Consider the following 26,092-nt stretch of genomic DNA (forward strand, 5'->3'; position numbering starts at 1 on the left):
AAAATAGCAAGATGAAAACTGCATCTAAAAGGTTTCAGGAAACTGAAAAAATCTTTGCTACAAACGTAAATGTCAGTTAAATCTCTCTCAAGAAAACACTTTACACTTCAGGCTCTAGCCACTGAGAATGTTTCCTTCACCATAGGCATTTGATTTAGCCCAAGTGGTGGGAGCCAACACAAATTACCTTTGGGGGAGCAGGAACAGGACTCAGTTGCCTTGACTGCTGACTTGCAATATACTAATTCCTTCTAGGCATAACTCTTGGGAATAAAGAACAATCCTACTATTTAAATGGGATAGCTGAGATTATTTTGAGATCTATTCTTCATAAAGGACTTAATTATATTGTGGGACATTGCATAAGAGGAAATTCTGTAAAGGAAATCACAGAACATGTTGCAATCCTGGGCGTAAAGAAATTTCTCAGTCTCACAAGACTGCAAAATAATGTATCACTTGACTGTCAAAAAAGGAAAAAAGAAAACCACAACTGTTAATGAAGCCTATACCCAGCACTTGAGTTCTTCCATGACTTGTGGTTTTCATCTTAATCGTATGATTGGCGGAAGCTTAAGGTGGAGGGGAACATCAGTGATAAAAGCCTAGTGTAATCATGAATGATTCTCAAAGTTATTGGTCTAAGGAGAGAAAGTTTTCTCATGTGTTATGGAACACAACCCCAATATAATTTGATATCTTGAATTCTGTGCATGTGGGATCTAATAAAGAGAAACAAATCAGAGATCTTTATTCGCCTAGACTCTTCTAAAGGTACGTGATCAACATTTGTGTAACTTCTTTAAAAATAGAACAAGTGGGACTTAATGAAATACTGCAGTATGGAGGGTCTTTGTTTGTTGTTTTACCCAGCCAGCCATTCCTTCTTTTAGAATAAGGTTCTAGAAGAAGTACTTGCAGGTTAGGACTCAAGCTTAACCTTGGTGACTACCTAGATACATCTATCCTATTTTCCTAGCAACAATATGGAAGTGGCTTCCCATTGCCTTCTTCCAGGATGTTTCTCTTTGTTCTGAATCATTTCTGTTATTTTACTTTCCTGTCTAATCCACAGCTTGAGATCTCCTGGTAATTTCCTATCCAAATCTGACTAAATCTGTTAAACATGTTTGAGATCAGCTAAAATCAAGACGCTATGTACTTTTCTCTTTCCCCAATTCTCCAACCCACAAACATTCAGTTTTCTGTGACTTTGAAATGATTTGGGGGCCGATATTACCCCTGTTTTCCTCTGAACATTTTTGTACTAAAGCAAAACTTAGGGCTTCCCTCAAATATGCTAATTCTCATCTCTTGCTTTTTAGTAGCCATGCTTTGGCCACAGAGAAGACATAATTTAGCACCTGAATTTGGGATTACTCTATAAACAAAGCCAGTTCAAGATATACGCAGGAAATGTTACTTCATTTGTAACTGGAACATCTATGACAAATTTCAAAGCATGGTATATACGGCACATTCTGAGAGGGGAAGGCAACTTCACTCTAATTTTCCTCACTTTGTTCTCATTTTGCACATCATGAGAAGATTTTTCTATTCTGTACCAAAAGCTGATACTCTTTAAACAGAAAAACAAATCCAAGTTAATTTCGATTGTGTGTGTGTGTGCACGCATATACAAGCAATGGTTCAAGGGTATACTTTGTATACTACAAAGGAAGAAAAAAGAACTAAAAAGGTGAACACAGATTATATTTTGAGCACCAGTGGGATTTATTTATTTATCATATTTTTCCACTGCCCATCTCAAAAAAGACTCTGGGCGGTTTACAAATTAAAACAGTAAGAATTAAATATCAATTAAAAAGATACATTATAAAAATATAAATATACAAATATAATAAAAACTCTGAAATATAAAATATAAAACCCAAGATGGCAAAATAACAGTCTTGTTAAAATTTCCTGGGGCCGCGTCAAGGTGCCAGCCACCCTGACAAGCTATCCCCCCTCCCACCCCAAGCAAGGTGGCACAGCCACATCTTGAGCCGCTTTCGGAAGGCCAGGAGGGTGGGGGCTTGCCTTATCTCGGGGGGTAGCTTATTCCAAAGGGCGAGAGCTATGGCAGAGAAGGGATGCTCTGTGTTTTCACTTTATTCCCAGCACTCTACATCATTAGAGGGGAATGTAACTCCCCTACCTCCTACTTCCCACCTAAAAACTCTTTATCTTTGCTTTATATATATATATATATATATATATATATATATATATATATATATTCGGGGGAGTTTACCAAATATTTATTTATTTATTTTGGTAAATTTATATAGCCACCCATCTCACATACATAACTCTAGGTGGCGAACAAAGTTTTAAAAAGAGTAAAACAAATAATGGAAAAACATAACAAAAAGTAACAAAAACATTAAAAGCAGTAAAAGCAGTAAAACCATAAATTTGCAGGAGATTGCAGTTGGTTTCCCTAACAATATAACCACCTTACAGTCTCCATACCCACTTTGCAGGATCCCCAGGCCAGATGGCAAAACCATGTTTTCAGGCCCTTCCTGAAGGCTAGCAAGGTCAGGGCCAACCTGACCTCAGGGGGAAGGATGTTCCAAAGGGATGCCACAGCAGAAAAGGCTCTCCTCCTGAATCCCATCAGATGACATTCTTCGTGGATGGGACCCGCAACATGCCCTTTCTGCCAGACCTGATGGGATGGGTAGATGTGATTGGGAAGAGGCGCTCCCTCAGATAACCTGGCCAATTCAACTGGTCTTCTAATTAGATTACCTAGTATTTTATTCTGCTTCTCTTCTCCATTGGATTGTAACAGCATCCCACCTCACCTTCCATTATCTTGCATTATTTGTCAAATTTATGTTTGGGGGCTGCTGCTATTTTTTGTCAGAATAAATATAACCTTCCTCTGTTCAAACCATTTTCTCTTGGATGACATGGTCATTCCAGAAATTAAAAGAGGACTTAGAGCAAATGGCTACCAACCATGGGAAGCAAAAGCTTCAGGATCTACTTGAAACAGAAAGATCAGAAGGCAGCATCCAGTGTTTGAGATTCTTATCTAAGCATTCATTTGCCCTCCGTTTCCTTCAAATAAAATCCAAGGTAGACATTCACACTCTATTATTAGTCCCCAACAAACTAGCCACATATTAATTGCTACTGTTATTTCTCCTCTTCCTCCTCCCCAGTTTTATAGAGTTTAAAGAAAAGGGGAGCAACTTTGAACATCTAGACTCACTAATGATTAACTAATGAGCTCACACACTGCCTAACTCCTGTCCAACTCTCTGAAGCTATTCAAGAGGTTTATCTGTTCTTTAGAAACTTCATGCCAATGCACCCAAGGAGATTTGCAGCCTCATTTTTTTTAAAGAAAAGTCAGTACAAAACCTAGAATTCTTGTTGGTCATTTGCTGTATTTCTTTCTAATTCTAGAAAGTCAAAGAAGGAAAGATTTTGGTACCTTTCTGATTTCTGCACTGGTGCAGTCTCATTATCATGATCCATTAGCCTTAATGAATTAAAGAGTATGTCATACTTTCATCTTCCTCTACTTTATGCTACACATTAGCAGTGAGAACAATTAATACTAGTTATTTTTTTCTGGTGTGTGTTTGAAGGCATTATGTGATACAACACATTCATAGAGTAAACAAGTAATTGCTCTAAATTCAAACTGCTAGACAGCATTCTGTATTTTATACTCATATTGTATGGTTTGGTATGTTTGAAAATCAGTTGTGCATTCCATGATGTTTGCATCTTACAAGGCATAGAGATAAGTCAGACATATTCCTCTTCTATGACTTATTTGAAGGAGCAGGAAAGGTTTTCTTTCTGCTTCCAGTTTTAATGGCTGATCTTCCCCATTATTTCTGCCATGGGAGCACCCAGGCCCTCTCTTGGCAAGAGCCTTTTTCTTCCCACCTCCATTTATACCTCCACTGTTAATATTATGGGTCTTTACATAGTCTGAAATGGAAAAAAAACCAATATAAAAGTTGTTTATATTAAATGGAACAATGACATAGAATAGCTAACAGCTTAGAAGCATGAGAATAGAGACTTACTCAGATAATACAAAATGTAAAGGTCTTGAAAGAAATGATTTGCAGCGCACATAAGTACGAACCAAGTACCTCTCTCTGAAACATTAGTCATGCCTTTTGCAAGGACTCCCCAGGTAAACAAAGTTAGGGGCAGTTTGCAAAGTGACCTTGCAAGCCTTACAAATGACAGAAAGGTGGTATATCACTCACAAGATAAATTAAGTTAGAGTGATGAAGTAACTTATTCAAATCAGGAATAAGCAGACTATGCTTCCTGCTGGGACCCAGAGACCTAGGATGCCCAGTTTAGTCTATAATATCATGTCCATGAAGGAAAAAAATGAGTCTGAGTAATTCATGCTTAAAGTTCATTATGGAAAGATATTCACTGAGCAGAGCCATATAATTTGCTTAGAATATATGTGCATTGGGGAATTAGGACTACCCATACCAAGCCTCCAATATGATTACTATACGAAATTTTAATGTTTAATTAAAAGCTATTTGCTGCCTTCAGGTAGGCCATTTAGTTTGTTTTTATGAGGAAAAGTCTGTGAGCATGTATTTGCTGAATAAGGTTCTTCCTCTTCCCCCCAGCCCCTGCTTTCCTCTTTAGTGGGGAAGTGAATGTTTTTTGCTAATGCAACATCTAGGCTATAATACTGTATGTTTGATTGGAAATTTTCTTCTGATGAGCTATCACTGGCCAAGAAGCTGTCAGTCAGATTCTGCTGATCAGCACACTGTACTTTGAATTAGGGACAACCAACCTTGTCAAAGGGTTCACGCTGAAATGTACTCTAGCTTGATTATAGTTTTATTGCTTTATTATAGTTGGCAATTACCCTGAAATCTATTTTACACATTGCTTTGAAGCAAGCTTAGAAGGTTGCATCTGGTGCAAAATGCAGCAGGCTAGATGATCATATAAGAATTAACCAATGCTGGTCATATTAGTTGTCAGGAGAACTCTGGATCCATTTCAGATTTCTAATATTTAAAGCCCAAATTTGTACCTTATAATTGGCCATGGAGAGTCTCTTCATATCTCTACCAATGAGAGGCATGAGACAGGCTAACAAGGAAAATGGTATTTTGGTGGTGCCACAACATTGTGGAAGACTTTCTGGGTTCCTTGTTTACAGAAAACATTAACATTTGATTGTCTGAATATTTTTAACTGAAATCAGTTTCAGTTGATTAACTGATGCAAGTCAAGATAGCATTTGCAATCTAACAGTTGAAGCCCTGCCCCTTTTTTAACATGTGTTGCTTAGAGGCAGGGTTTTGATTGCATTGTCACAGATGCCCTTGGTGGGCTCTCCTCCACTGGATGGGTTCAGGAAGAGCTCAGGCAACCATCTGGCTCAGGGGTTTTAATCTGAATTCCTGCGCTGAGCAGAATGTTAGGCTTGATGGCCCAGATGGCCATTCCCAGTTCTATGATTCTATGACTCTATGTCACTGTAATGAAAAAGACTAGAAAAACAAAGCTTTTAAATGAATTGATCTGTTAATAAAATAGCTGAAGATGCTCTGGCTTGTTAAAATTAGAATTAAAAACAAAAACAAAACAGTGAAAAGGCCTCACTGTTAGTAGCACAAAAAATGACAAAACAAAGTTGCTATTATGTTTGAGGGCATGGTAGAAATTTCTATTGGCTTAATTTCATACTGGAGAGAATACAATTTTAGAATTAATATATAAATGTTTAGTGCATGATTCATGCCCTGTAAGAATACAATGAGGTCAGATATGTATGTAGGAGGGGGTTCCTGTTACAAGTTTATATTGGGAATCTCCAAGATGATGCTTGAAGCCTTTCTAGGATAGGTTTCTATCTTGTGGCTACAATGTGAAATAGGGTCTGATAAATAAAACAGCTGCAGTTCAATTTCTTTTGCAGAAAATCATCATCATTAATAAACCAGAGTCATTGCAAAATTGTGATCCTGCAGTATCTTTAAATACCTGTAGAAGTGATTGATGATTCTTGCAGCAATTCATCATTTTTGAAAGTGTAATTGTAATCAGATTAGACAGGCATTCTGGGAACTATTTAAAGATAGCAGCAGAAGAGGTTAATCTCACAGGATTGTTGAAAAAGATGCCTTCTTCTGGTACTAAGATCACAGAGCAGCTCTTTTAAAACTATGAGAACAGATTAGTAGATTGTCCAAATCCCACTGCTGAGAAAATACATCAGTCTCTGGATACCAAACACATGTTGTTTGCAAATAGCCTTTAACATTTTATAGAGTGCTGTCTTTTCTAGACACTGCAGACTAAAAAAAGAATGGGTTTCTTTTCTTGCAGTGCCAGATGTTTCTTTTCCAATGCTTCTTTCTTAACTGCTAATATAAAGCCATTTTGAATGTCAGCTTCTCATAAAATAAACATGTATCCTATCTTTAAATCTGTACAAATTATTTCCACTGCAACAAACTATTCTTGCCATATACAGTGTATATAGAGAACCTCTCCCACAACCCCAGGGAATACAGTAAGTGCAGGGGACAATATGAATAACACATTCTTTATTGCAAATAGCTTCTTTGGGGGTTATCTATAGTAACTGTTCAGATTACTTGCTCCAAAAATAATAATGTAGGGCCAAATCAGATTGATGGAATTTGCAGTCCGTCCTTCACTGCTTGTTAAAAAAAAAAAAAACAGCTGCAGAAGGAGCCAGATTGAAAGAGTGTTTACCTACCTTCTACCCTCCAATACCCTAGTAAGAGGATCAGAATTACAAAGGAACTTTCCACATCCTTAAGAGGAAGACTAGGGATATCAATTCCATGGATCAAGATCACCCTCATTAACTAACCTCTAGTTTCCTGCAGCAACAAGCTTTTTGCAACCTCTTAGATGAGAAGTTTCTCCAAGACTGTTGACAGGCAGGAAAAAGCATGACAATGGGGTGATGGGATTTCCCGCTTCCCCATTTGCCAGAATCTTACAAGCTGCTGGTATGAATATTTTTTGTGGGGATGTACATAGCTCAGTGGAGACAAACTTGTCCATGGAGCAGGGTCAATTTCTGACGGATTGCTAAACCCCTGGGTCAAGACATTTGCCAAAACTGTCACCAGTCATAGCAGATGTGTTTTTTGCCAGCTGGTGATGTTGAGAATGGGGGAAGCAACCAAACGAAAATGATCCACCAATCTCTTTCCTTAGTATACTCTGAATGGGAAATGAGGATTCTGTCCTCCAGAACAGTGGCAATTGGGCTTGGCAGTGGTTTAATTTTCTGCTCACGCACAGATAGGTGGAGAGCACCTTAACTGAGCTATGAAGAAGATCCCTGTGTCAATTTTATATTTTTTAATACTAAACTGGCCCCTCGTTGTAGCCAGTCCTACAGTCTGCAACTGTCTAAATAAATTGAAGATTACTTAAACTGCTCAGACATGCTTGGGAGATAAGTTGGTATAAGGTTGCCGTTGGTATAAACAAGAAAACTTTTACAAGCTCTTGCCTAATTCTTTCAGCCCTCTACAGCAGCTTCTTGACAGTAGCCAAGTGTTGCTACTCCTGACCTCCATCCTTTCACGGAGCCAGCCAGTGCTTCCTTCAACTTGTCAATGTTCCAGCTTGCCAATGGAATAGGGCAAAACCAGCACCTTGCTGGCACCCCATGCCCATACTCTTGCTTCCCTGGAATGCTGGACTAGGAGTGGGGAGACCAGGTTCTAGTCCTCCCTTTGGTGCAGAAGCTGATTGGGGGGACTTTAAGGCAATCATCTCTCTCAGCCCTAGACTGGGAAGTCAAAAAACAGCTTTCTTTCAACCCACACTGGACCAGCCTAGTAGATTATAGACCATAACCTTCAATGAAGAGGACTTCATCCTACAGTGGACTGATATGAGGCAAGCCAAATGATGCTTTGTGCAGAATCTAGTGATATATTTGGCAGATTTTGAAATACTAACTTCAAAATAGTTATTTCCCTATTGCCTGTTTATACTTCTGAATGTCAAAGTACACATTTTTATCACACATTTCTATTACACTTTTCATTTCTCTGCCAAATTCTGCACAATCTAGAAAAACTCTATGCTTTCAAAGAGGAGTAGATTCTTTGCATTTACATACATACATACATAATTATTAAAGATTATTATTACCACAGTTAAAAACCAATACAAACTGAAAAAAGATAATAAAAAGAGTAGAAGGTACAGAAAATAAAAAGGAAAAAAGAGAAATAGAAATAGAAAAAAAAAAGAATAAAGAAAAGTTATATATAAAGAAGTGACTTCCCACCTTCATCACAACAAGTATAGATAATTTTAGTAACTTATCACCTTCTCTTAAAATACAACAAATTATCTCTTCTTCCATATCTCATCTCTTATCTATAAACAAATCCATAAACCTTGTCATTTCAGTCCAGCAAAAGTCCATTAAGGGTTATCAGAAATAAGAACATATCTATTTTAACCTTGATCAAATAAACAAACTTTATATTTGTTCCTTTTACTTCTAAGAATCTTAATCTTTAGTCCATTCAAGTAATGTTGTAGTACTTGATTTCTTTTCATTTGTCCCTTCTCACGAGATTCTTCAAAATTTTAACAAGCCTCTTTTATAAATCCAATATAGGAAAATTATCCAGGTCACTCTCTTAGTTTATTGTTTGTGTATCCCTTTTAATTATTAAAACATCAGCCTGTTTCTTTTGTATGTCCAGTGTAACAACTTTTTCCAGGTCATTCTTGCAGCCTGTCATTTTTAAATTCACCTTCAAATCAGTCTTGATCTTGTCAGGTGAAACTTGTTCCTCTTCCATAACATCTCTCATTGAGGCAGATATCTCCGTTGACATGTTAATATTAATTTCTGAGTCCATTTTTCAAAAATATTCAAAAATATCCTTCAATATGTCCAATGCTGGAATTTCCAAAAGGCACCCCCTTGTTTCATTTTCTTCAAGTTTTTGAGCTTTACACTTATGATTTTCAGCCCCAGACTTTTTTTTTCTTTTCTCACACAACTTCATCCAGTTTACACTGTGAAATTATATTTAACCCTTGAGTGGGGGCGCTGTTACTGCTTTTTGCTTTTTTATTATATTTTTCAGAATATTTTCAATTTTGGTGCCCCCTAAAATTTGGCACCCCTAAGCCAATGCCTACTCGACCTTAGCCTAGAGCCAGCCCTGTTTATTTATATACTTACAGTGTTCAGCATTAATTAAGGATTATTTTTGTATTGTTGGAACATATACAAAGAAAATAAATTTTAAAATCAGTATTATAGATTACCAAATACTATTACTTGGAAGGACCTACAGTATAAAGCCTCAAGACCATTTTAAATGATACACCCAACTGTTTTGTCTTACTCTTATACTCCTAAAGTAATCAACACTGTAGCATGCTGGTTACTTTTCTGTATATCCTCTTAATTCTCTATTTATCCATTTTATATCCAGCTATATTGTGTAGAGGCTTCCAGGCAAACCAGAATCCTCAGCTGTTAGCTGTGTGAAGGCCCCATTCTGCAGATGTTAACATTATACATGCATGCATTAAATGGCATACATGACGACAAGAGTGGAGCTATTTACTAAGGCCTTGCTCCCTGCTTGTTTAAATATCTTTAAACAAAAGATCTTAAAAGGGTTTTGAAGAAAATTTCTATGACTTTGTGAGCTGGCACCTGACTTTGATTTTTTCTCCCTCCTCTTCTCCTCCCTTGTTTTTCCTCTGACCCATGTTTCGGATTATAAGCCTGAGAACATGCATTATCTTGTTTTCCATTGGCCTGTAAACTTTTCTGGAATGGATCATGAATGTCTTTCCTTTTTTCCCTGGAACTCCATGCCATCATTTAAAACATACAGCTAATAATCTGTAAAACACCCTTGTGATGCTGGTGACCAAGTGATTGCACTGGCAAGTAGAGTACAAGGACCCTTCTCCCAGCACAATTACCGAAGCATCAAAGCAGAGAAGTGAAAGGTGGCAGTAAAGTGGGGTCTTGCAGGGGTTTTGTGTGTTTCAGATTGTTTACTGGGTATTCAGAGTAGGGAGTTAAAGCACAAGGTGAGATGCAAATGGACTGGCTATTTTCTCCAGGCTTTTTTCCAGGCTTTTTCTCTAACAATCTACTATTTGCAGCCACTTCTCCCAATCTCAATAGCTTGACTCTTGCTGAGAAACAAAGCAATTTAGAGACAGATATAGAGAGAAGCATGGCATCGTGGAGACCCAGGTTCAAGTTCATTCACAGGATGGAAGTTTATTGGGTGATTTTTGATCAGTCATGTCACTTGGTGCAATCTACCTCCCAGGGTTGTTATTGGGAGGAAAAATTGGAGGACGGAGTTCAATATATGCTGTCTAGCTTCATCAACCAGAACTTGAAAGTAATTCACAAATCTCCTCACCCTACGTAGCTGAGCTCCTTGGCTTGACTTGATAGAAGACTCACAAATGTGGTTCGGCTAGATAAGAATCTTTATTGCCGATGGGAATGAAGCCATACAAAACATAAGCTGTCTGGAGGAATATTCTGGAGGGAGGGTGAATTATAAATCTAATAAATAAATAAACTTATGTTCTTCTTCCTTTGCAAAATTTGGAAATCCAACACGTGAAATACAAGCCATTTTCCATGCCTAGTTATAGAGAAACATGTCTCTCAAGAGCTAAACATCTGGATGAATTTTGTGTCCTCAATGTTCTGAAATGTCTTATATTATAGTCCATATAATGAGGTATTGCTTCCTCATCTTCCTAGTTTTTCTCAGTTCACTGTCATCTCTTCTTGTTCTTTTCCCATTCTGGCACATTGTACATTGACAAGAAGAAGAATCTTTTCAGGTTTTTTTATTTTTGGGTGCTGAGATAGTTTAGTAGAGGCTTTTTTTCATTTGATGAAAATGGGGCCAAAGTTTCAGAAAGGACCACAGATGTAACAAAAAAAATATTAAAACTATCAAACTGTTACTTTTCAAGAATAACTTTATAAATTACAATCAAAACTAGCCATGATTTCTAATCATATTTGACTGGGAAAGCAAAAGCAGCAGGTGCAGCTATTGAATATTCATAGCCTAAATGCAGGCAACTAACTTATTTCAAGCCATGCACTCTAACTCATGCACTCGATATGTTGGACTTCAAGTCTTCTAATGCCAACCTACTAGGGTATAAAGTCATGCTGACAGGCAAATTATGAGAGTTGAAACCCAACGGGTCAGAATAGTATCAGTTGGGGAAAGGCTGACCTAACACAATGGGGTCAAAAAGTATATAAAATTTCAGTGTTCACAAATTTATGAAACCATAAAAAATGCCTGAGATGATAATAATATCCAGATCCAGATATATATGTATGTATGTAAGTATGTATGTATAAAATATGGTATATAACAACATTCTGGGTTCAAATTTTCATAGGAGTACTGGGGGGAAAAAAGCCTCAAACACAAAAGTGTTCAAATTGCACTCAGATTGGACATCTAGCAGTGTATAGGTTATTAGTGCAGATCATTAAAAAGGTTACAAAGCACAAATTAAAATCCAATTAATAGTTTTTGAATCAATATGCATAAAATGCTTTTGCAAATATATTACATATCCCACCAGATCTACAAATAATCAATCTTCCGAAGAAGTGCCATCTCTATTTGTTGGACTTCATATTTATTTTATTATTTATTTATTATTCAAATTTTGTTACTGCCCATCTCCCCCAAAAGAGGGACTCTGGGTGGTATAATCCACACTGGTTAAAATCCCTTTCTCACCATTACCTAAGAAACAGTTTCAAGTTAATCATGTTCATCCTCTCTATTGCCAACACTGAATCAATAATACCAATACAAGCTAGGATTTCTAGTCTGGAGGCTAGTTTGTAAGCTACTGTTGCCCAGATAGATAGATAATATTTATTATATTGTTGCCCAGACATTCCCAACTCAGAAGTTAAAGCAGTGTTCTGACTAAACTAGCTCATTACTCTTTACTTTGTTCTGGCAAAATAATTCAGTTAACATATAGATTTAGTAACTGTTTTCCAATGTGAATTGGTAAAGAGGTATTGAAACTTTTCAGAACTACTGTGTCTTTGATTAAAAGTTTGTTGCCTGTATATCCTGCCTATTGTATTTTATTCCTGCACATACAGGAGCATTACCAACGAATCATCTATAAACAGTCCTTCAAGGAGTTCCTTTCACTGATCCTTAATTTCTCTGTTAATTATTAGTTTCCTATTTTTTTTTCATTTTTAAGAAATAATGGTATTCCATGGTAAAAAAAAAATAATAATAACAGCAACTAGACAAACTAGTAAATAAAACAGGGACACACATGCGCACACACACAATGTCATTAAAGGTAACAATAGACTACAGGTATTCACCCCAACCACGTTCAACAAGAAAAAATAAAACAGTCCGGCATTTCAGCTTGCACAAATGAACTTACTTGAAGGAAATCTTATAAAAGGATGTTAGTCATGGCAGGGAGAACATTTTTATATAACAATAGCTCTATATTAAGCAATGCATATAACCATCCATTTAATTCTACTTCCAACTGATTGAATAAAAGCAGTATTTCAATAGCAGTGGTGTGGAAGGAACTATTAAGAAAGATGATACTCTTAAGGCAGACATTGATATTATTTTACATTCCCCACTTCTGTATGCAATAGGCTGTTCTAAAACAACTGACTATGCCTGTATTAACTGGTTCCCATCATCATGTAAACTCAAAATATTTACTCCGCCCAAATTCAAATTGTGTTTTTTAGATTCTACCACCTCAATTGGTCAGATCATGTAGCCCACAAGCATTAGAGCTTGTGTGTATCTCATCAGAATCATCCTATTATGAAGCATAGAGCTACCATATCTGGGCTGCAAAAATCTAGATGACCACTAGAAATTTTTGTATCTCTTTGCTGCTATCTACTGATCATCTGGAATTTTGCAGCCCAGATGTGTAAGCCATAACATATCACCTGGGTTGTAGTTGTATAAAGACTCAGAAAGAGAGAAACTAACAGAATAAATTTGCACTGTAATACAAATAAATAAGCAAAGAAAACTAAAAGCAAAATACAGCCACAGCTCTGATAGCTCTCTATGGTACATTCTTTACTAGGGTTGGGAATCAGGCAATATCTTTTAACAGATACATTTCTGGATCCACCTACCAACATTTTTATCATACTGTTTTTACCAAGCTCAATCTCTTTTTCTGTGTTAAATTTGGTTCAAGAAAAGGATTGAAAGTAAATAAATATCTTTGTGAAAGGAAGTGGCTCAGGTAGGAAAATATTTACACTAACTTGTTAATAATTGTTATATACATTTGTGTAAGAGTTGACTGGAAAAGTGATGAAATACATTTTGTTACAGTTTAATCTTAAGCAGCTCTAGAATGGTGGTCTAGTGCCAAAATTCAGTACATAACACAATTCAATTTTATCTAGCCTTACATTAACAAAAAACTAGTTGGGGAAGTGGATATAATTCAACCAGATAACATTTATGTTTGATTTTTGTGACTGAGTGTTAAATATGTACTTTACAACAGAATCTTATGCATGTATGTTCAGGAAAATGTCTCATAGAGCTTATTTCCGGTTTACCACCATTGCTTGCAATCCTGTGTACCCTTTCTTCATACTGAAAGTAATTCCCATCAGCAAAATTGAATTTACTTTTGAATAAGCATGCCTAAAATGCATGGTTTAATTTCTCATTATTGCTAAATAAATACATCTTAAAAGTTTTTCATCTTTGGCTGAATTGTGGTCAGTATTAACACAGGTAAAAACAATGACGAAATTCGAAATATAAATAAATAAAATGCCCAGTCCAGGGTTTATAGTAAATTGTCTGTATATAGATTGGAATTCCTTTGCTAACATTTTTTTTAAAAATGCTTGATTGTTTTTATTGATTTCCAAAAGAATGAAGGGGAAGCAGCTTTTTTAAAATTCCCATTTCAGTTTCTAAAAAATGAACATGACTACAGTTTGTGGCAGTTCATGCAAATACTACCCTTGGCATCCATACTGTGTGTTTATTTATTTACACTTTAGAACCTGCTTTCCAGTGTAATGTTTTCTAACATGACTAACAGCATGAATTGAAATAGTCAGGCAGACCTATGAATAAAAATGGGTGGAATGGATCACAGTTGCCCAGCTTGATGTACTAATACAGAAAACAATTTTATTTTGTTAGATTTAATTCATAGCACTTTAAGTTGAAAATCAAATGTTACTTAAAAGAAAAAATAAATCTGATATAACATGCTACAAAATGACAATGTATCAAAGGCAATGGAAGAAATACTACTATATTTAACACCCTAAACTTTCCAGACTTACCCTTCTGACAAGTCTCATTTCCCAAATACAGTTAAAGCTTGGTAATTTCAACTAACTCAACTAAGGCTGATGAGTTTTTATTTAAAAATAGTTCCTGCTTCCTTAAATAATTCGCAAGAATGGAGCCAGCTTCTTTACTGGTGCATTTGCCCATCACTATCCCATCATGAATAATTTGGGTAAAGTTAGCCAAGACCAGCAAAAAGGAAGGTTGAGGGGGAAAGTGATGGCTACAGCAAAAGGAGAGACTTCCTGACATAATCTTTCTTTATATATTTATTTTGAACCTTTATTACAGATGGCAGGGAATGAATTGCCACAGCAAGAGGTAGGAGGAGTTGGGCTGACTGTTCCAGGAAGAGGGGGAATCAGCACTTTCCTAGCCCAACTGCCTCTCCCTGGATCCATAAGATTAGATAGCTGAGTGCTTTGGTTTCAGGCTGTGTTGGTGAATGCTAGATCCATAGGTAATAAAGCCATTTTCATCCATGACCTTGTTGTGGATAAGCACATGGACTTGTCAAACTTAAGAGAGACATGGTTAGGTGAGGGTGAGTATGTGGCAGTATCCTAAATTTGTCCTCCTGGTTTGAGGTGCTTCAGCAACCACAACTCCAAGCATGATGGAATTCTCTGACCATGGGAATGAAATATTGTAGAACAAGAACAGATGGACATTTTTTGGAAATGTCCCATTTTCATTCCCAGGATCAGAGAATTCCATCACACCAAGTCTGGGGAGGAGGGATAACAATGATTCTGAGTGAGACTATGGTAGGATCAGTGTTATTGGTAGCACTATGGTACCAGTATGGTACCAGTATAGACTATGGTAGTGTTGCTTCATGGGAGACTAGATATAAGTGGCCTCTATTTGAACTTAGACTGTACCAACAAGTTAAGGAAAATGCTGGTGTACTATCCACCCTGCTGCCAAGCACTGTCCCTTCCTGAGCAACTAGATCTCATTGCAGAGCTGCTAGTTGTTAGTACTGGGGAATTTCAAACTCCGTGCCCTGAAGGTGGGATCTGGATAGGCTCAGGAATTCATGGGCTCCATGATGACCGTGGGCTAGGCAGTCATTATCTGGCTTCGGCAGTGTGACTTCTATTTTGCAGGTGCTGCATTAATTGCTAATAGGTTTCTGGGTACAATTTTACTCAACTTCACTGGTTTTTTTGGGGTTTTGTTATTATTGTTGTGAGCCACCCAGAATTGTTTTTCATATGATGGGCAGCCATATAAATCTTTTAAATAAATAAATACATTCAAAGTGCTAGTATTAGTTTTTAAATCTGTATGTGGTTTGGCTATCTGTGACCTTCAGGACCAACAGAATCTGTGTTGCCCAGAACGAATGCTTTCTATTCCCCCATCCTACTCTTGAGAGGTGAGATTGATGGGAACCTATAGACAGCTTCTCTCAGTGATATCTCAGCATTAGGAAATAGTTGGCCCCCAGAGGCCCAACTAGATCCCATCTTACCTATTTTAAGGAAGGCAATGAAGACAGTTTTATTTTGCTGGGTGGTCCAGGCTACTTGATTCTTGACTTGGAGACTTTATTTTTTATTCCTATATTCCATTCTTTCTTTATCTCTGTATTTCTATATTTCTGTATATATATTTATATTCATATATTTATGTATTTCATTCTTTTCTTTCATTTAACTAGAGTCCTTGGGAATTTTTTAAAGTTATAGGCTGTTTTACATGTACTTTTTATTCTTTATGAACCACCCAGAGACTATTGATTGAGGGTGGAATATAAATACTGTAATTAATAATCTGGCCACATAGTTTCTGTGACTAATAATATACTCAAAGTACAGCAAAAATGACTACATATTACTTGGGATGGCTAAAGGGCCTTTTAAGTTTTCACTTGAGTGCTGCCCTTTTATTCTGAATTGTGAATTTGTCACAATTAATCTTCCTGGGATTATCTGAGCCAGAAAGGGCCCAAAGAACTAACAGAGGTATCAGCCTTACTCTCTACAGAGGAAACCAGATATCAGACCAGAGGGTGGGGGCTTCCTCATCAAGTCTGATACTGTAGCTTATGGTTCCTGATAGCAGACTCTGTGGGATGAGAGCATGTGGCAACTGAACAGTTTGAGTACATTTTTAACAAGTAACTCCCTCTCAACTTATAATAATAAACTCATGTGCTTTGCCATGCAAATACTAAAATGCATCTAGGGGCATAACCAGATGACCATATTAAACTGCTAGATTTCTGTCTATGAGCTAGCAGAAAACTTTGCTAGCATAAATTGTGCTGCCCTGATAGCCAATGCCTAGTCTACCATAGCCACAAGGCTGATGATGGGTGTTTTGCCACAGGGCAAGTTAAGGAAAGTGATTGGTGGATTTCCCTGGCTTTGCATCATCTCTCACCAAGTGATCACAGTAAAACGTATAGCTGTGGGAAACTCCTTGTCATGAGAGCAGTAGCCTTGTTTTTTAAACAAGGGTCTATCTTTCATAAGATTAAATGTGTTAAATACATGTTTTAAAAATATCTATCGCTCTTTCAAAAGTGCATTAACACATGTATATAAGGAGCCTAAGAAAGACCTGATATGCACTTTGACAATACCAGTCTAGGATTATGGAGGCAGATGCAGTCCAAGCAAAAATGGCTATGGAGAACACTGCTCTGCAGCAACCTGGGCAGTTGCAAGCCCCTGACTGCCTCATCAGCTAAGTTGATGAAGCATGCTAGATGATTTCCATGGCAAGAATTGTGTCAGGAGAAAAGGAAAAACACTACTATAAAACTGGAGCAGCTAAAGATGAATTTAAGTTGCCTCCTCTGCAGGTTGTAGGGGAGACAAAAGCAACATCATGTAGATTTGGCATAAAAAAAACCAGTTACTGGGGATGTTCCTGCTGTGGTTACGGGGATGTGAGGAAGTTCCATAATGCTATTGCAATGTTAAGATCTGCAGTTTGCTGACCTCTGATTCTTTTACTTCTCGCAATCTTTCTGTCTTTCACAGCAATTTGTGCTAGTCAGTCTGAAGACTCTGTATGGCATGTTAAATTTAAACGCTACCTTTCTTTTGGAAGTTTAAGATGGCAAACCCAGTGCTCCGAATTCTCCCAGAATGTCAACCCCATGGGATACACTGGGCCAAGGGAGGAGTAACTTGTCCAGTAAAACTTGTTCCTCTTCCATAACATCTTTTAAACACAATGGCAGACACTCTTAAAGTTAACTTCTGGGTCCACTGTTCACAAATATCCTACAATACATCCAACATTGAAATATTTTGCTCCATTCGGTATTAGTAAATCAAATTTAAGTGTTCTTCTTTAATTGTAATCTTTAGTTCCTTCTGGTTCCCTCTAGTGTCTAACCTTCAAGGGTCCCATCCTATCATGTTTTTTTAAGAAAAACCCTTTTGCTGTTTATTCCAAAAAAAGAATTTTTTTAAGTCCTTAAATTTGTATTTAAAACTTCTTTCACTGAGGACTGAAGGAAACTTAGCCAGCACTATAAAACTTGTCGTTCCAAAGATTCCTAATAGCTGAAAAGCTATTAAGAAGCCATTTCCAAAAGTGATTAAGAAATGAGGCTCGGTGAACCTTATGTCCATATAGGCTGCATTATGGCTGCGAGCTTGACTGGAAGCTCTCAACTCCCAGCTGTTTGATTCATGAGCTGGCCACAAAAACCTCAGGTCCTGCAGTCTACTCGTGAGGAGCAGCTGTTCAGAGTACAAGTGGGTGATTTCACAATCCCTCCTTTTTTAGGAGAGACTTTGCTGGCTGGCCACCAGTCTCCACCACAATGCCATCCCTGCTCCTTCAGGGATGTCTAGTTCACCATGAATCCTCACCAGAAGTCTCCAAAAGGCAACATTTAACATTGTGCACTCTTTTCTATCTAGCTTTTCTTTCCAGAAAAACCAGTAGAGAGAAGCCCTGGAAACTATTTCCCAAAGAGAGCTAACAACACATATTTCCTTCCAGCGGCATCTTCTTCCATGCAGAATGTGCAGGTATCCCCCATCCTTCTGCTGTGCTTCCTTTTGTCCCTTACTAAATTATACTGTATTTGAAAACAGTAAATGCTCATCTGGTTAAATATGAGAACTTATATTTAACTTATAATTATTTTCATGATAAGCCTTCTATAGCCAGTTGTCTAACTATATTAAGTGTCAAGTATAGCAGGAAAGGTAACAAATGCTGATTTATGAGAAAGAGTGAGAGAGAGAGAGAGAGAGAACAGTATCAGCAAGTCATTATAATTATATGCAAAATGAATGAAATAATAAAGTCTAAGACAAAGTAATGAGAATTACAAGAAGATCTTGCAAACTTTTGTGATTGAGCAATAAGATGTTGAAATTGAATGTTGGTAACTACAAAGCAACTTATATTAGAAAAAATAACGAGGCATATGCACACTGAGTTCCAAACTTTCTCTTACAATTGACAGAGAAATCTTCATCTTCATTACAGATAGTTCACTGTTTTGTATGCACAGGGCAAATTATTACCAGGGGTGGCGGGGGGGGGAGGAAGACTGAAATGGCTGGATATTTCATCTGTGAGTTTTCTCTCAACATTACTAGTTTGATGATTCAGGATGTCCCATATAGTTAAGCTTTACAATACTGTTACTGCACAAATGTATTGTTTGCTTGTTTTTGTATTGTATACACAGAGTCCTTGTCTTTTATAATATTTATTATTTGTTTTCCATTGGTGAAAATAAGCAAAACCCCAGCAGGGTATTGACAGTCTTTGTCTGGGCTCAGAAACTAAGCAGGGTTGGACTTGGTTGGTCCTTGAATGGGAGATGTCCAGAGATGAGTTCTCCTTGGAGGACATTTTCCCTTGAACTAAGTTTCCTGACCAAGTTGTTAATCCCTCAGCCTTATTAGTTTGTCTATAAAATGGGTATGGGAACTGAAAACTATAGACTCAAAAGGAGAAAATTTGGAACTCCAACTCCGCCTTTGGACAACCTTCTTTTCCAACCTTTTATTTTGTGAAAACACTCTCTCAAAATCCCAAATGTACCTGTTTGGAACTAGATAACACAGGTTGGAAGCTCTTCAGCTTTTTGTATATTAATAGTATGCAGTAGAGTTTCTTCCTGCGGTACTGAATATGTGAAGAGTATTGCGTTTAGAAATAAATGTAGCAGAATTATTTCAGTCAACCTGAAAATGTCAAATGACTCATTCATACGCTTTGCACAAAGCTCCAATTTTTGTTACATGCATTCTAACAAATAGGTCAGAAGATTTTGTGGCTCCCCACTGTAGATCCTCATCAGACAAAATTCTCACAAAAGTGGTTGATTAATGGTTACTTTTGCAGCATCTGCTTCAGTTACACAATGAAGCTGCAGCTAGCTGAGCTAGTAGATGACAGCCAGACCACCACTGTCTTCGTTGTTGCCAGGCAATTGCAAACCATACCATGAATGCTAAGAAAAAAAGATCTATTGTCCTCAGGTCTGTTTGCTTTTTCTTCTAGCCCTGTGCAGTAGATTTTAAACTATTTTATAGTTTTAAGTTAATTTTCAGTTAACATTATTTGGTCTGCGTAGAGATGTAGGTTGAAACTAAAACTCATTTAAACATCTGAGCAGATTTTTAGTTGAATAAATAACCAGGCACTTGAAAAATAGAACCATGAACAAAGTGAACAGTGACTCGAAACAATGACAAAGTTGGGGGAGAGTCTGCCTGCAATCAGCTTCTTTCTTCATAATATATGTATGTTAGTAGTTGTCATGAGCACTGATGGTGAGCAGGAGGGGGCCCCTATCCAAGGGGGAAAACGCATGCGTAGTAGCGAGGAATTGAGCAGTCATTCAAAGAGACACAGAACAGACCTGCTTGGACTTTTGGGGTTTATCTGTATGGGTTTTCTCATGCTTCTTCAATTTGTTAGGATTTTCTGTCTAATGTAGCAGTAATAAAACACTAGAGACCTGTTCCTCATCTTGGCGTGGTTCCTGCTTGTTAGGACATCAGTCCTAACAAACTGAAGAAGCGTGAGAAAACCCATACAGATAAACCCCAAAAGTCAAGGCAGGTCTGTTCTGTGTCTCTTTGAATGACAGCTCAAATTCTCGCTACTATGCATGCGTTTTCCCCCCTGGATAGGGGCCCCCTCCTGCTCACCATCAGTGCTCATGACAGTAGTAAAGGAAAAGTGTGGGGGCGGGGGGGGGTTAGAAAGTAGAGATCATTCCAAGTGACAACCCAAAAAAACTCCCATATCCCTTTCTGTATACATCTGCACACAGATCAAATAATGTTAACTTAAAATATTCTCTGTCCTCTTCTCAGTCAAAACTTTAAACAAACATTATTTGAATATTTTTGTATATAAAGTGTGTGTATAAAGAAACTTTTCAGTTTGCCAAGGAAAAAAGTTATTTTAAGGAAATTTACTATTGGAAGATTTATTTATTTCTGTAATTATTTATGGACTGCCCACTTCCACAAAGGACTTGAAGCAGTTTGCAGTCAAGACATTAAAAACAATAGTCCATCAAATCTAATCTCACTAGTCCTAGGCAGTGCTTGTACCATCAGTGCCCATATGATCTGGGCAGCAAGAGAGTTCAGGGCCTTTTTGAAGGCCAGAAGACAGGGGACATTCCTTATCTCAGGAGGCAACAGATTCCAAAAATGAGGCCTTCACCAAGAAGGCATGTTCTCAAACCCCCACCCCCTCACCTCTTCCACAGTGGGTACATGGCCTGTTCAGACTATGAGGTGGCCAGACAGCAGTATTATCAAACTCTTTATTAAAAACAACTATTTATAACAAGAAAGTCTGTGAATGATTAGGCAAGCAATTTCAATCAAGACCACCCAGGCAATGGCGGATGAACAGGCAAGGCTGTGGTGTCAGACTGAGGCAGAACTGCAAGGCAGAATTCAGCTAACTCTCTGATTGAAGCTGTCAGACTTGATGATGCTAAAGTGCAAGGCAAGGAGGAAACAGAGGCAAGGTTCCAGGGACTGGCACACAGGAAGGATCAGACTGGAGCATGGAGGCTAGGCAAGACTGGGCTGGAACTTGTAGACGAGGCTTGGCTTTGGAGGCTTGGCTAGATTGGGCTGGAGAGTCAAGGCGACATTGATCTCTGGAAATGAGGCTGGGCTGGGCTGGAGGTTCTAGGCGAGGCTGAGAGTTGGAAGCAAGACTGAACTGGACTGGAGATTCTAGGCAAGGCTGAGAGCTGGAAGCAAGGCTGGACTGGACTGGAGATCCAAGGCAAGGCTGAGAGCTGGAAGCAAGACTGAACTGGACTGAAGATTCTAGGCAAGGCTGAGAGCTAAAGGCAAGGCTGGATGCACACCTAGATTGCTTTGGAACACGGCGACGAGGTCCAGAGCTAGATGCAAAGCTGTGCTCAGCAGGGACAGCAAGGAGAGGCTCGACTGGAGCAGCTTGTGCAGAAGGCAATTCCATGGAGGTAGAAGATGCTGGCGCTTATCCCATTCTGGCTACAGACAAGGCTTCTGATGCAGGAAGGACTCTTCCACAATGGCTGTAAGCTCGAAGGATCAGTTGTCTCCGGCAGCTTGCTCTTCGCACATCTGCCTTTTATGCCGATCCCTTCCGCACCTTTTCTCTCCAGCAGCCAATCAAGCTGCTTTCTGATTCGCACGCTTCTCAGCTCTCCTGTCTCGAGCGCTGATTGGAGAGTTCAAATCCCCCTCCAGAGTTTGTCCAATCCCCATTTGCAAATTCTCCCACTCTGCTCACTTCCTGGTTCAGCTTCTTCAACTCTCTCCTGATGAGTTTCGTTTTCCCCTTCTGACTCCGGATAAGTTTTGTTTTTGGAGTCAGAAGCAGGCTTAAACTTCACAGGACACTCAACTTACCTTCCCTCAACCATCACATAGGGTGGAATAAATGTAGGCAGGAAAGATGATCCCATATGTGCCTGGGCACCCTGAAGAGCTTTAAAGGTAGCAGCCAGTGTTTGAACTGGTAATCAGTGCAACAATTGCAGCATATGTGTAATACTGCTGAATCTGCTGCTCACAGTTAGCAGACTGGTCACTGCATTTTGGACCAGTTGGAGCTTCCAAGTCATCTTCTAAGGCAAGCCAGGTATGGTGCATTACAGGAATCTGTATATAAAATGATGAGTGCATGAGTCACTTTGCCATGGCACCCCAGCCCCAAGATCCACAACTGACAAACTAGCCAGAACTAGCAAAGCCCCCCTGGCCACACCTTCCACCTGCTGCTGTAGCAAGAGCCACAAGTCCAGGAAGACCCCCAGATAGTGGAGCCTTTCCATTATCTATGGAAAGTTGCTATGTGACCTCATCCAGAATCCAAATTAGAAGTGGGCTAAGGCTAGATTGATCACCAACAAACAGGAACTGTAACTTTTAAGGATTTAATCTGAGCTTGTTTTGATCCATCCAGGTCTTTACAGCCACAAGGTACCCATTGTGTTTGTCTATTGTCTAATTCCAAGTGAGGGGGGGAGGAAGAGGAAGAATCTACTCCATAACAATGTTAATGAAAGGAAGCATATTAAATTAGCATTCACCTAATAGCAAGTTATTTTTTGTGATGCTAAAATTGAGATCATTGTATATTAAGCAGTTTAAATTGCTTCATAAGCTTTCACATGAAGTGACTCAAATTGATTATGATTATCATCATTAAAACCAACACAAAGAAATGAAAATGGGATTTAGGAGAAATCATCCTTTTCTGGTGTTTAAAAGACCTCCAGGATCACAAGCCACTCATCAAAAGGATCATGTACATCTGCAAAATTAATGTATGGTCAAATGAGTCTCACTAGAATTTTAGACCAATTGAGGAAGTTTCTCACTCTCTTTCTCCTACAAAGAAAATCAACCACCCATGTAGCACATTTTAATGGTGTTCTGCTGGCCATTTTCTCACTTGCTTTGTTTAATAGAAGCTCAAACAGTGATCAGGGAACATCATCACAGTCATTACTGAAGTCTATGGGCCTTCACGTTGGTAACAGACATATCCTTTTTTAATGTGCAAGCATTGCTCTTATTTTCCTATGTATATGAATTTCCTCCTTTCCTTGTCCTGCAAAAATGGTGGTACAAGATTACTCACTGTTACTAATGATTCCCTCCCATCTTTACTGTCTGTCTGCTATAAAAAAGTGGAATTTCAAGCATTGAGAAAATATTGGTTTGGTTCACATATCATACCAACCCATAATGTGATAACTCACTTTTGCTTAACATATTGTATAAATTCAGACATTGTAGCTTATTCAACAAACCATGGTTAAAACAAGCCATGACCTAGTATGATGAGTGAACCACTTTTGGTTTTGCTTGTAATGAAAAGCTATACAGGTAGTCCTCACTTAATGACAATTCATTTAACGATGGTTTGGACTTATGACAGCACTGGAAAAAAATGACTTATGACCAGTCCTCACACTTACGGCCACCACAGCACCCCCAAGGTAATGTGATCACAATTCAGGTGCTTAGCAACCAGTTCACACTTATGATCATTGCAGCATCCTGCAGTCACTGATTGCCATTTTTGACCTTCCCAGCTGGCTTCCGGCAAGCAAAATCAATGGGGAGCCATGTGATTCATTTAACAATTGCAGTGATTCACTTAATGACTGCTACAAAAAAGATCATAAAATCAGGTCAGATTCGCTTAACAACCACATTGCTTAGCAACTGAAATTCTGGTCCCAATTGTGGCTGTTAAGTGAGGACTACCTGTATTTAATTCTATAAATAACTAAATCTCAGCCACTGGCATAGAGAATCCTAGCCAATGAAGCCAAGGCTTTTCTGTAATACATTTTTATTTATAATTATTACTAAAGCAATTATGTAATTATACAATTATGCAATTGTAACAGTTCATGGAAGTTTACTCAGTGGCACTGTTGGGGCTGAGGGAGTGACATCTGCAGGCTCTCCTAACAAAAGCAGTGTTGCAACATCTTGACACAAGCTACACCCTTTTGGATTTGTGTGTGATGTTATGATGGACAGAGAAATGCAGCAGGGCTTGCACTGGGATATCAGAATCCTGCTTTCCTCATTCTGACAACCTTTGCCCCTTCGCAGATGCCTCTGGCTGAGGACTAAGCAGAACACCCCTATTTCTGGGTCCCCCACCTCGTCTATTCCAATTCCTCAACCCAGTGCTCACTCTCACTCATTTTTTTTCTTCCCCTCCCCAATCCCCATGTGCAAATTTTCCCTCCCTCTCCGTCTTTTCTCTCCCTATGCTTATTCTTGTCCTTCCCTCCCACCGCAGTTGTACATTTAAAAAATGCTTCGAGAGGAATTTAAACATGTTGCAGATCAAAGCTGCTGTCACATCCAGCACCTTCCTTTCAGTAAGATGCCTCTTAGCCCACAGGGTCCAGCCTGCCCAAAGACTCTCTGGGAAAATAATTATCTGATGTATGACTGAGGTTTAACCACAGAGTATAGCCAATCTCTTCTGATTTTATTTTAAAAGACTCAGCACAGCAACTGGATTGGTGAACCTCAAGACTGCAGGGTTCCAGGCTTGTAAGCTATGTCCTGGTCCTAGCAGGACCACAGGGAACTTAGTCAACATCTATACGTAACAATATATTGTTGTTTTTGTTGGAATTATCAGGATCAACTCAGCATTGTCTCATAAACATAAGGGGGTTCGCTCTAGCAAATCGCATTTCTATTGTGCTTGTGGGATGTCACATGGGTCACCTGACTTCCACTTCCTCCTTCTTCTTGGGCCTGGGGATTAACCGTCTTCATTACCTTGTGGGCAGATATGCAAGCAAGGGAATGCAGCTTCTCGCCCTTTCTATTCCACATAGAAGGTGTCTACAAAGAACCTGTGATGACTAAGTGCTTTCTACTATGAACCTACCTGTATCCAGTTCTACTGAATAAAAGTAAGCTATCTCTATTCTTCTTCATCTAACTACAGTGTGAAGACTGAATTTATTTCTGAACACAAGCTTAATGTGCAAGTTCGTGCTTCTACTCTGCAAGATTGCTGTTAGCTGCTTGGAGTTCTTTTATTAACCTTTAAAAACTCCATCAGTTCTGAGATTAAAACAAGTTATTCCACAAGTTATTCTTGAAGTGTTTCAAGCTTAAAACAATTCTTTTTCAAGTTAACAATAACTGTTTTGAGTTCAAACCAAAGCTGTTTCAAAATCAAAACACTTCTGCAATGGTCAGAAAACCCTACTTCAAGTTTAAAACATTTCACATTTAAAATGTTTTGCAACCCCTAATAACAGGGAATGCAAGAAGATCCCTTGCATTCCTACTTGGATGTATTCAAAATAAAATTACAAAACAAATTTTAAAAGCATTTGTTCTTGTCTTAAACATCAAACCTGTAGCAATATGTATGTTAATCCCAGGTCATTCATCATGTTTTTAGCCAAGACTTTTTCACTGTTGCCATACCAGTATCTACTCCCATTTTATTATTCATAACAGCCATTATTCAGGGAGAGAAATAAGTGTTTTCATGTGGTTTGCAAGATACAAAGTATCTCTCCTTGCCTTCCCTAAATTCTATTGAGTAGAGGTTATTATTATACAGAATTAAAAAGGAGGACTTAAGTCTGAAAGATATAAATTATTAGATTTTTTAAAAATATATGAAGTCTGCTGTAGCGCCTGCCCTCTGGAACATCC

General features: G+C 38.3%; 1 protein-coding gene across 1 annotated transcript in view; it reads left to right on the forward strand.

The window, feature by feature from the left end:
* The first annotated feature begins 622 nt into the window (after positions 1–622).
* GRAP2 (GRB2 related adaptor protein 2) overlaps positions 623–26,092 on the forward strand; it is an 80,976-nt gene continuing 55,506 nt past the window's right edge. The window contains exons 1-2 of the mRNA XM_063308677.1: positions 623–774; positions 18,308–18,418. The gene's annotated coding sequence lies outside the window, so the exon portion shown is untranslated. The remainder of the gene's footprint in view (positions 775–18,307; positions 18,419–26,092) is intronic.

The sequence above is a fragment of the Candoia aspera genome, chromosome 7 (genome assembly GCF_035149785.1).
Source record: "Candoia aspera isolate rCanAsp1 chromosome 7, rCanAsp1.hap2, whole genome shotgun sequence".
In the NCBI taxonomy this organism is placed as follows: domain Eukaryota; kingdom Metazoa; phylum Chordata; class Lepidosauria; order Squamata; family Boidae; genus Candoia; species Candoia aspera.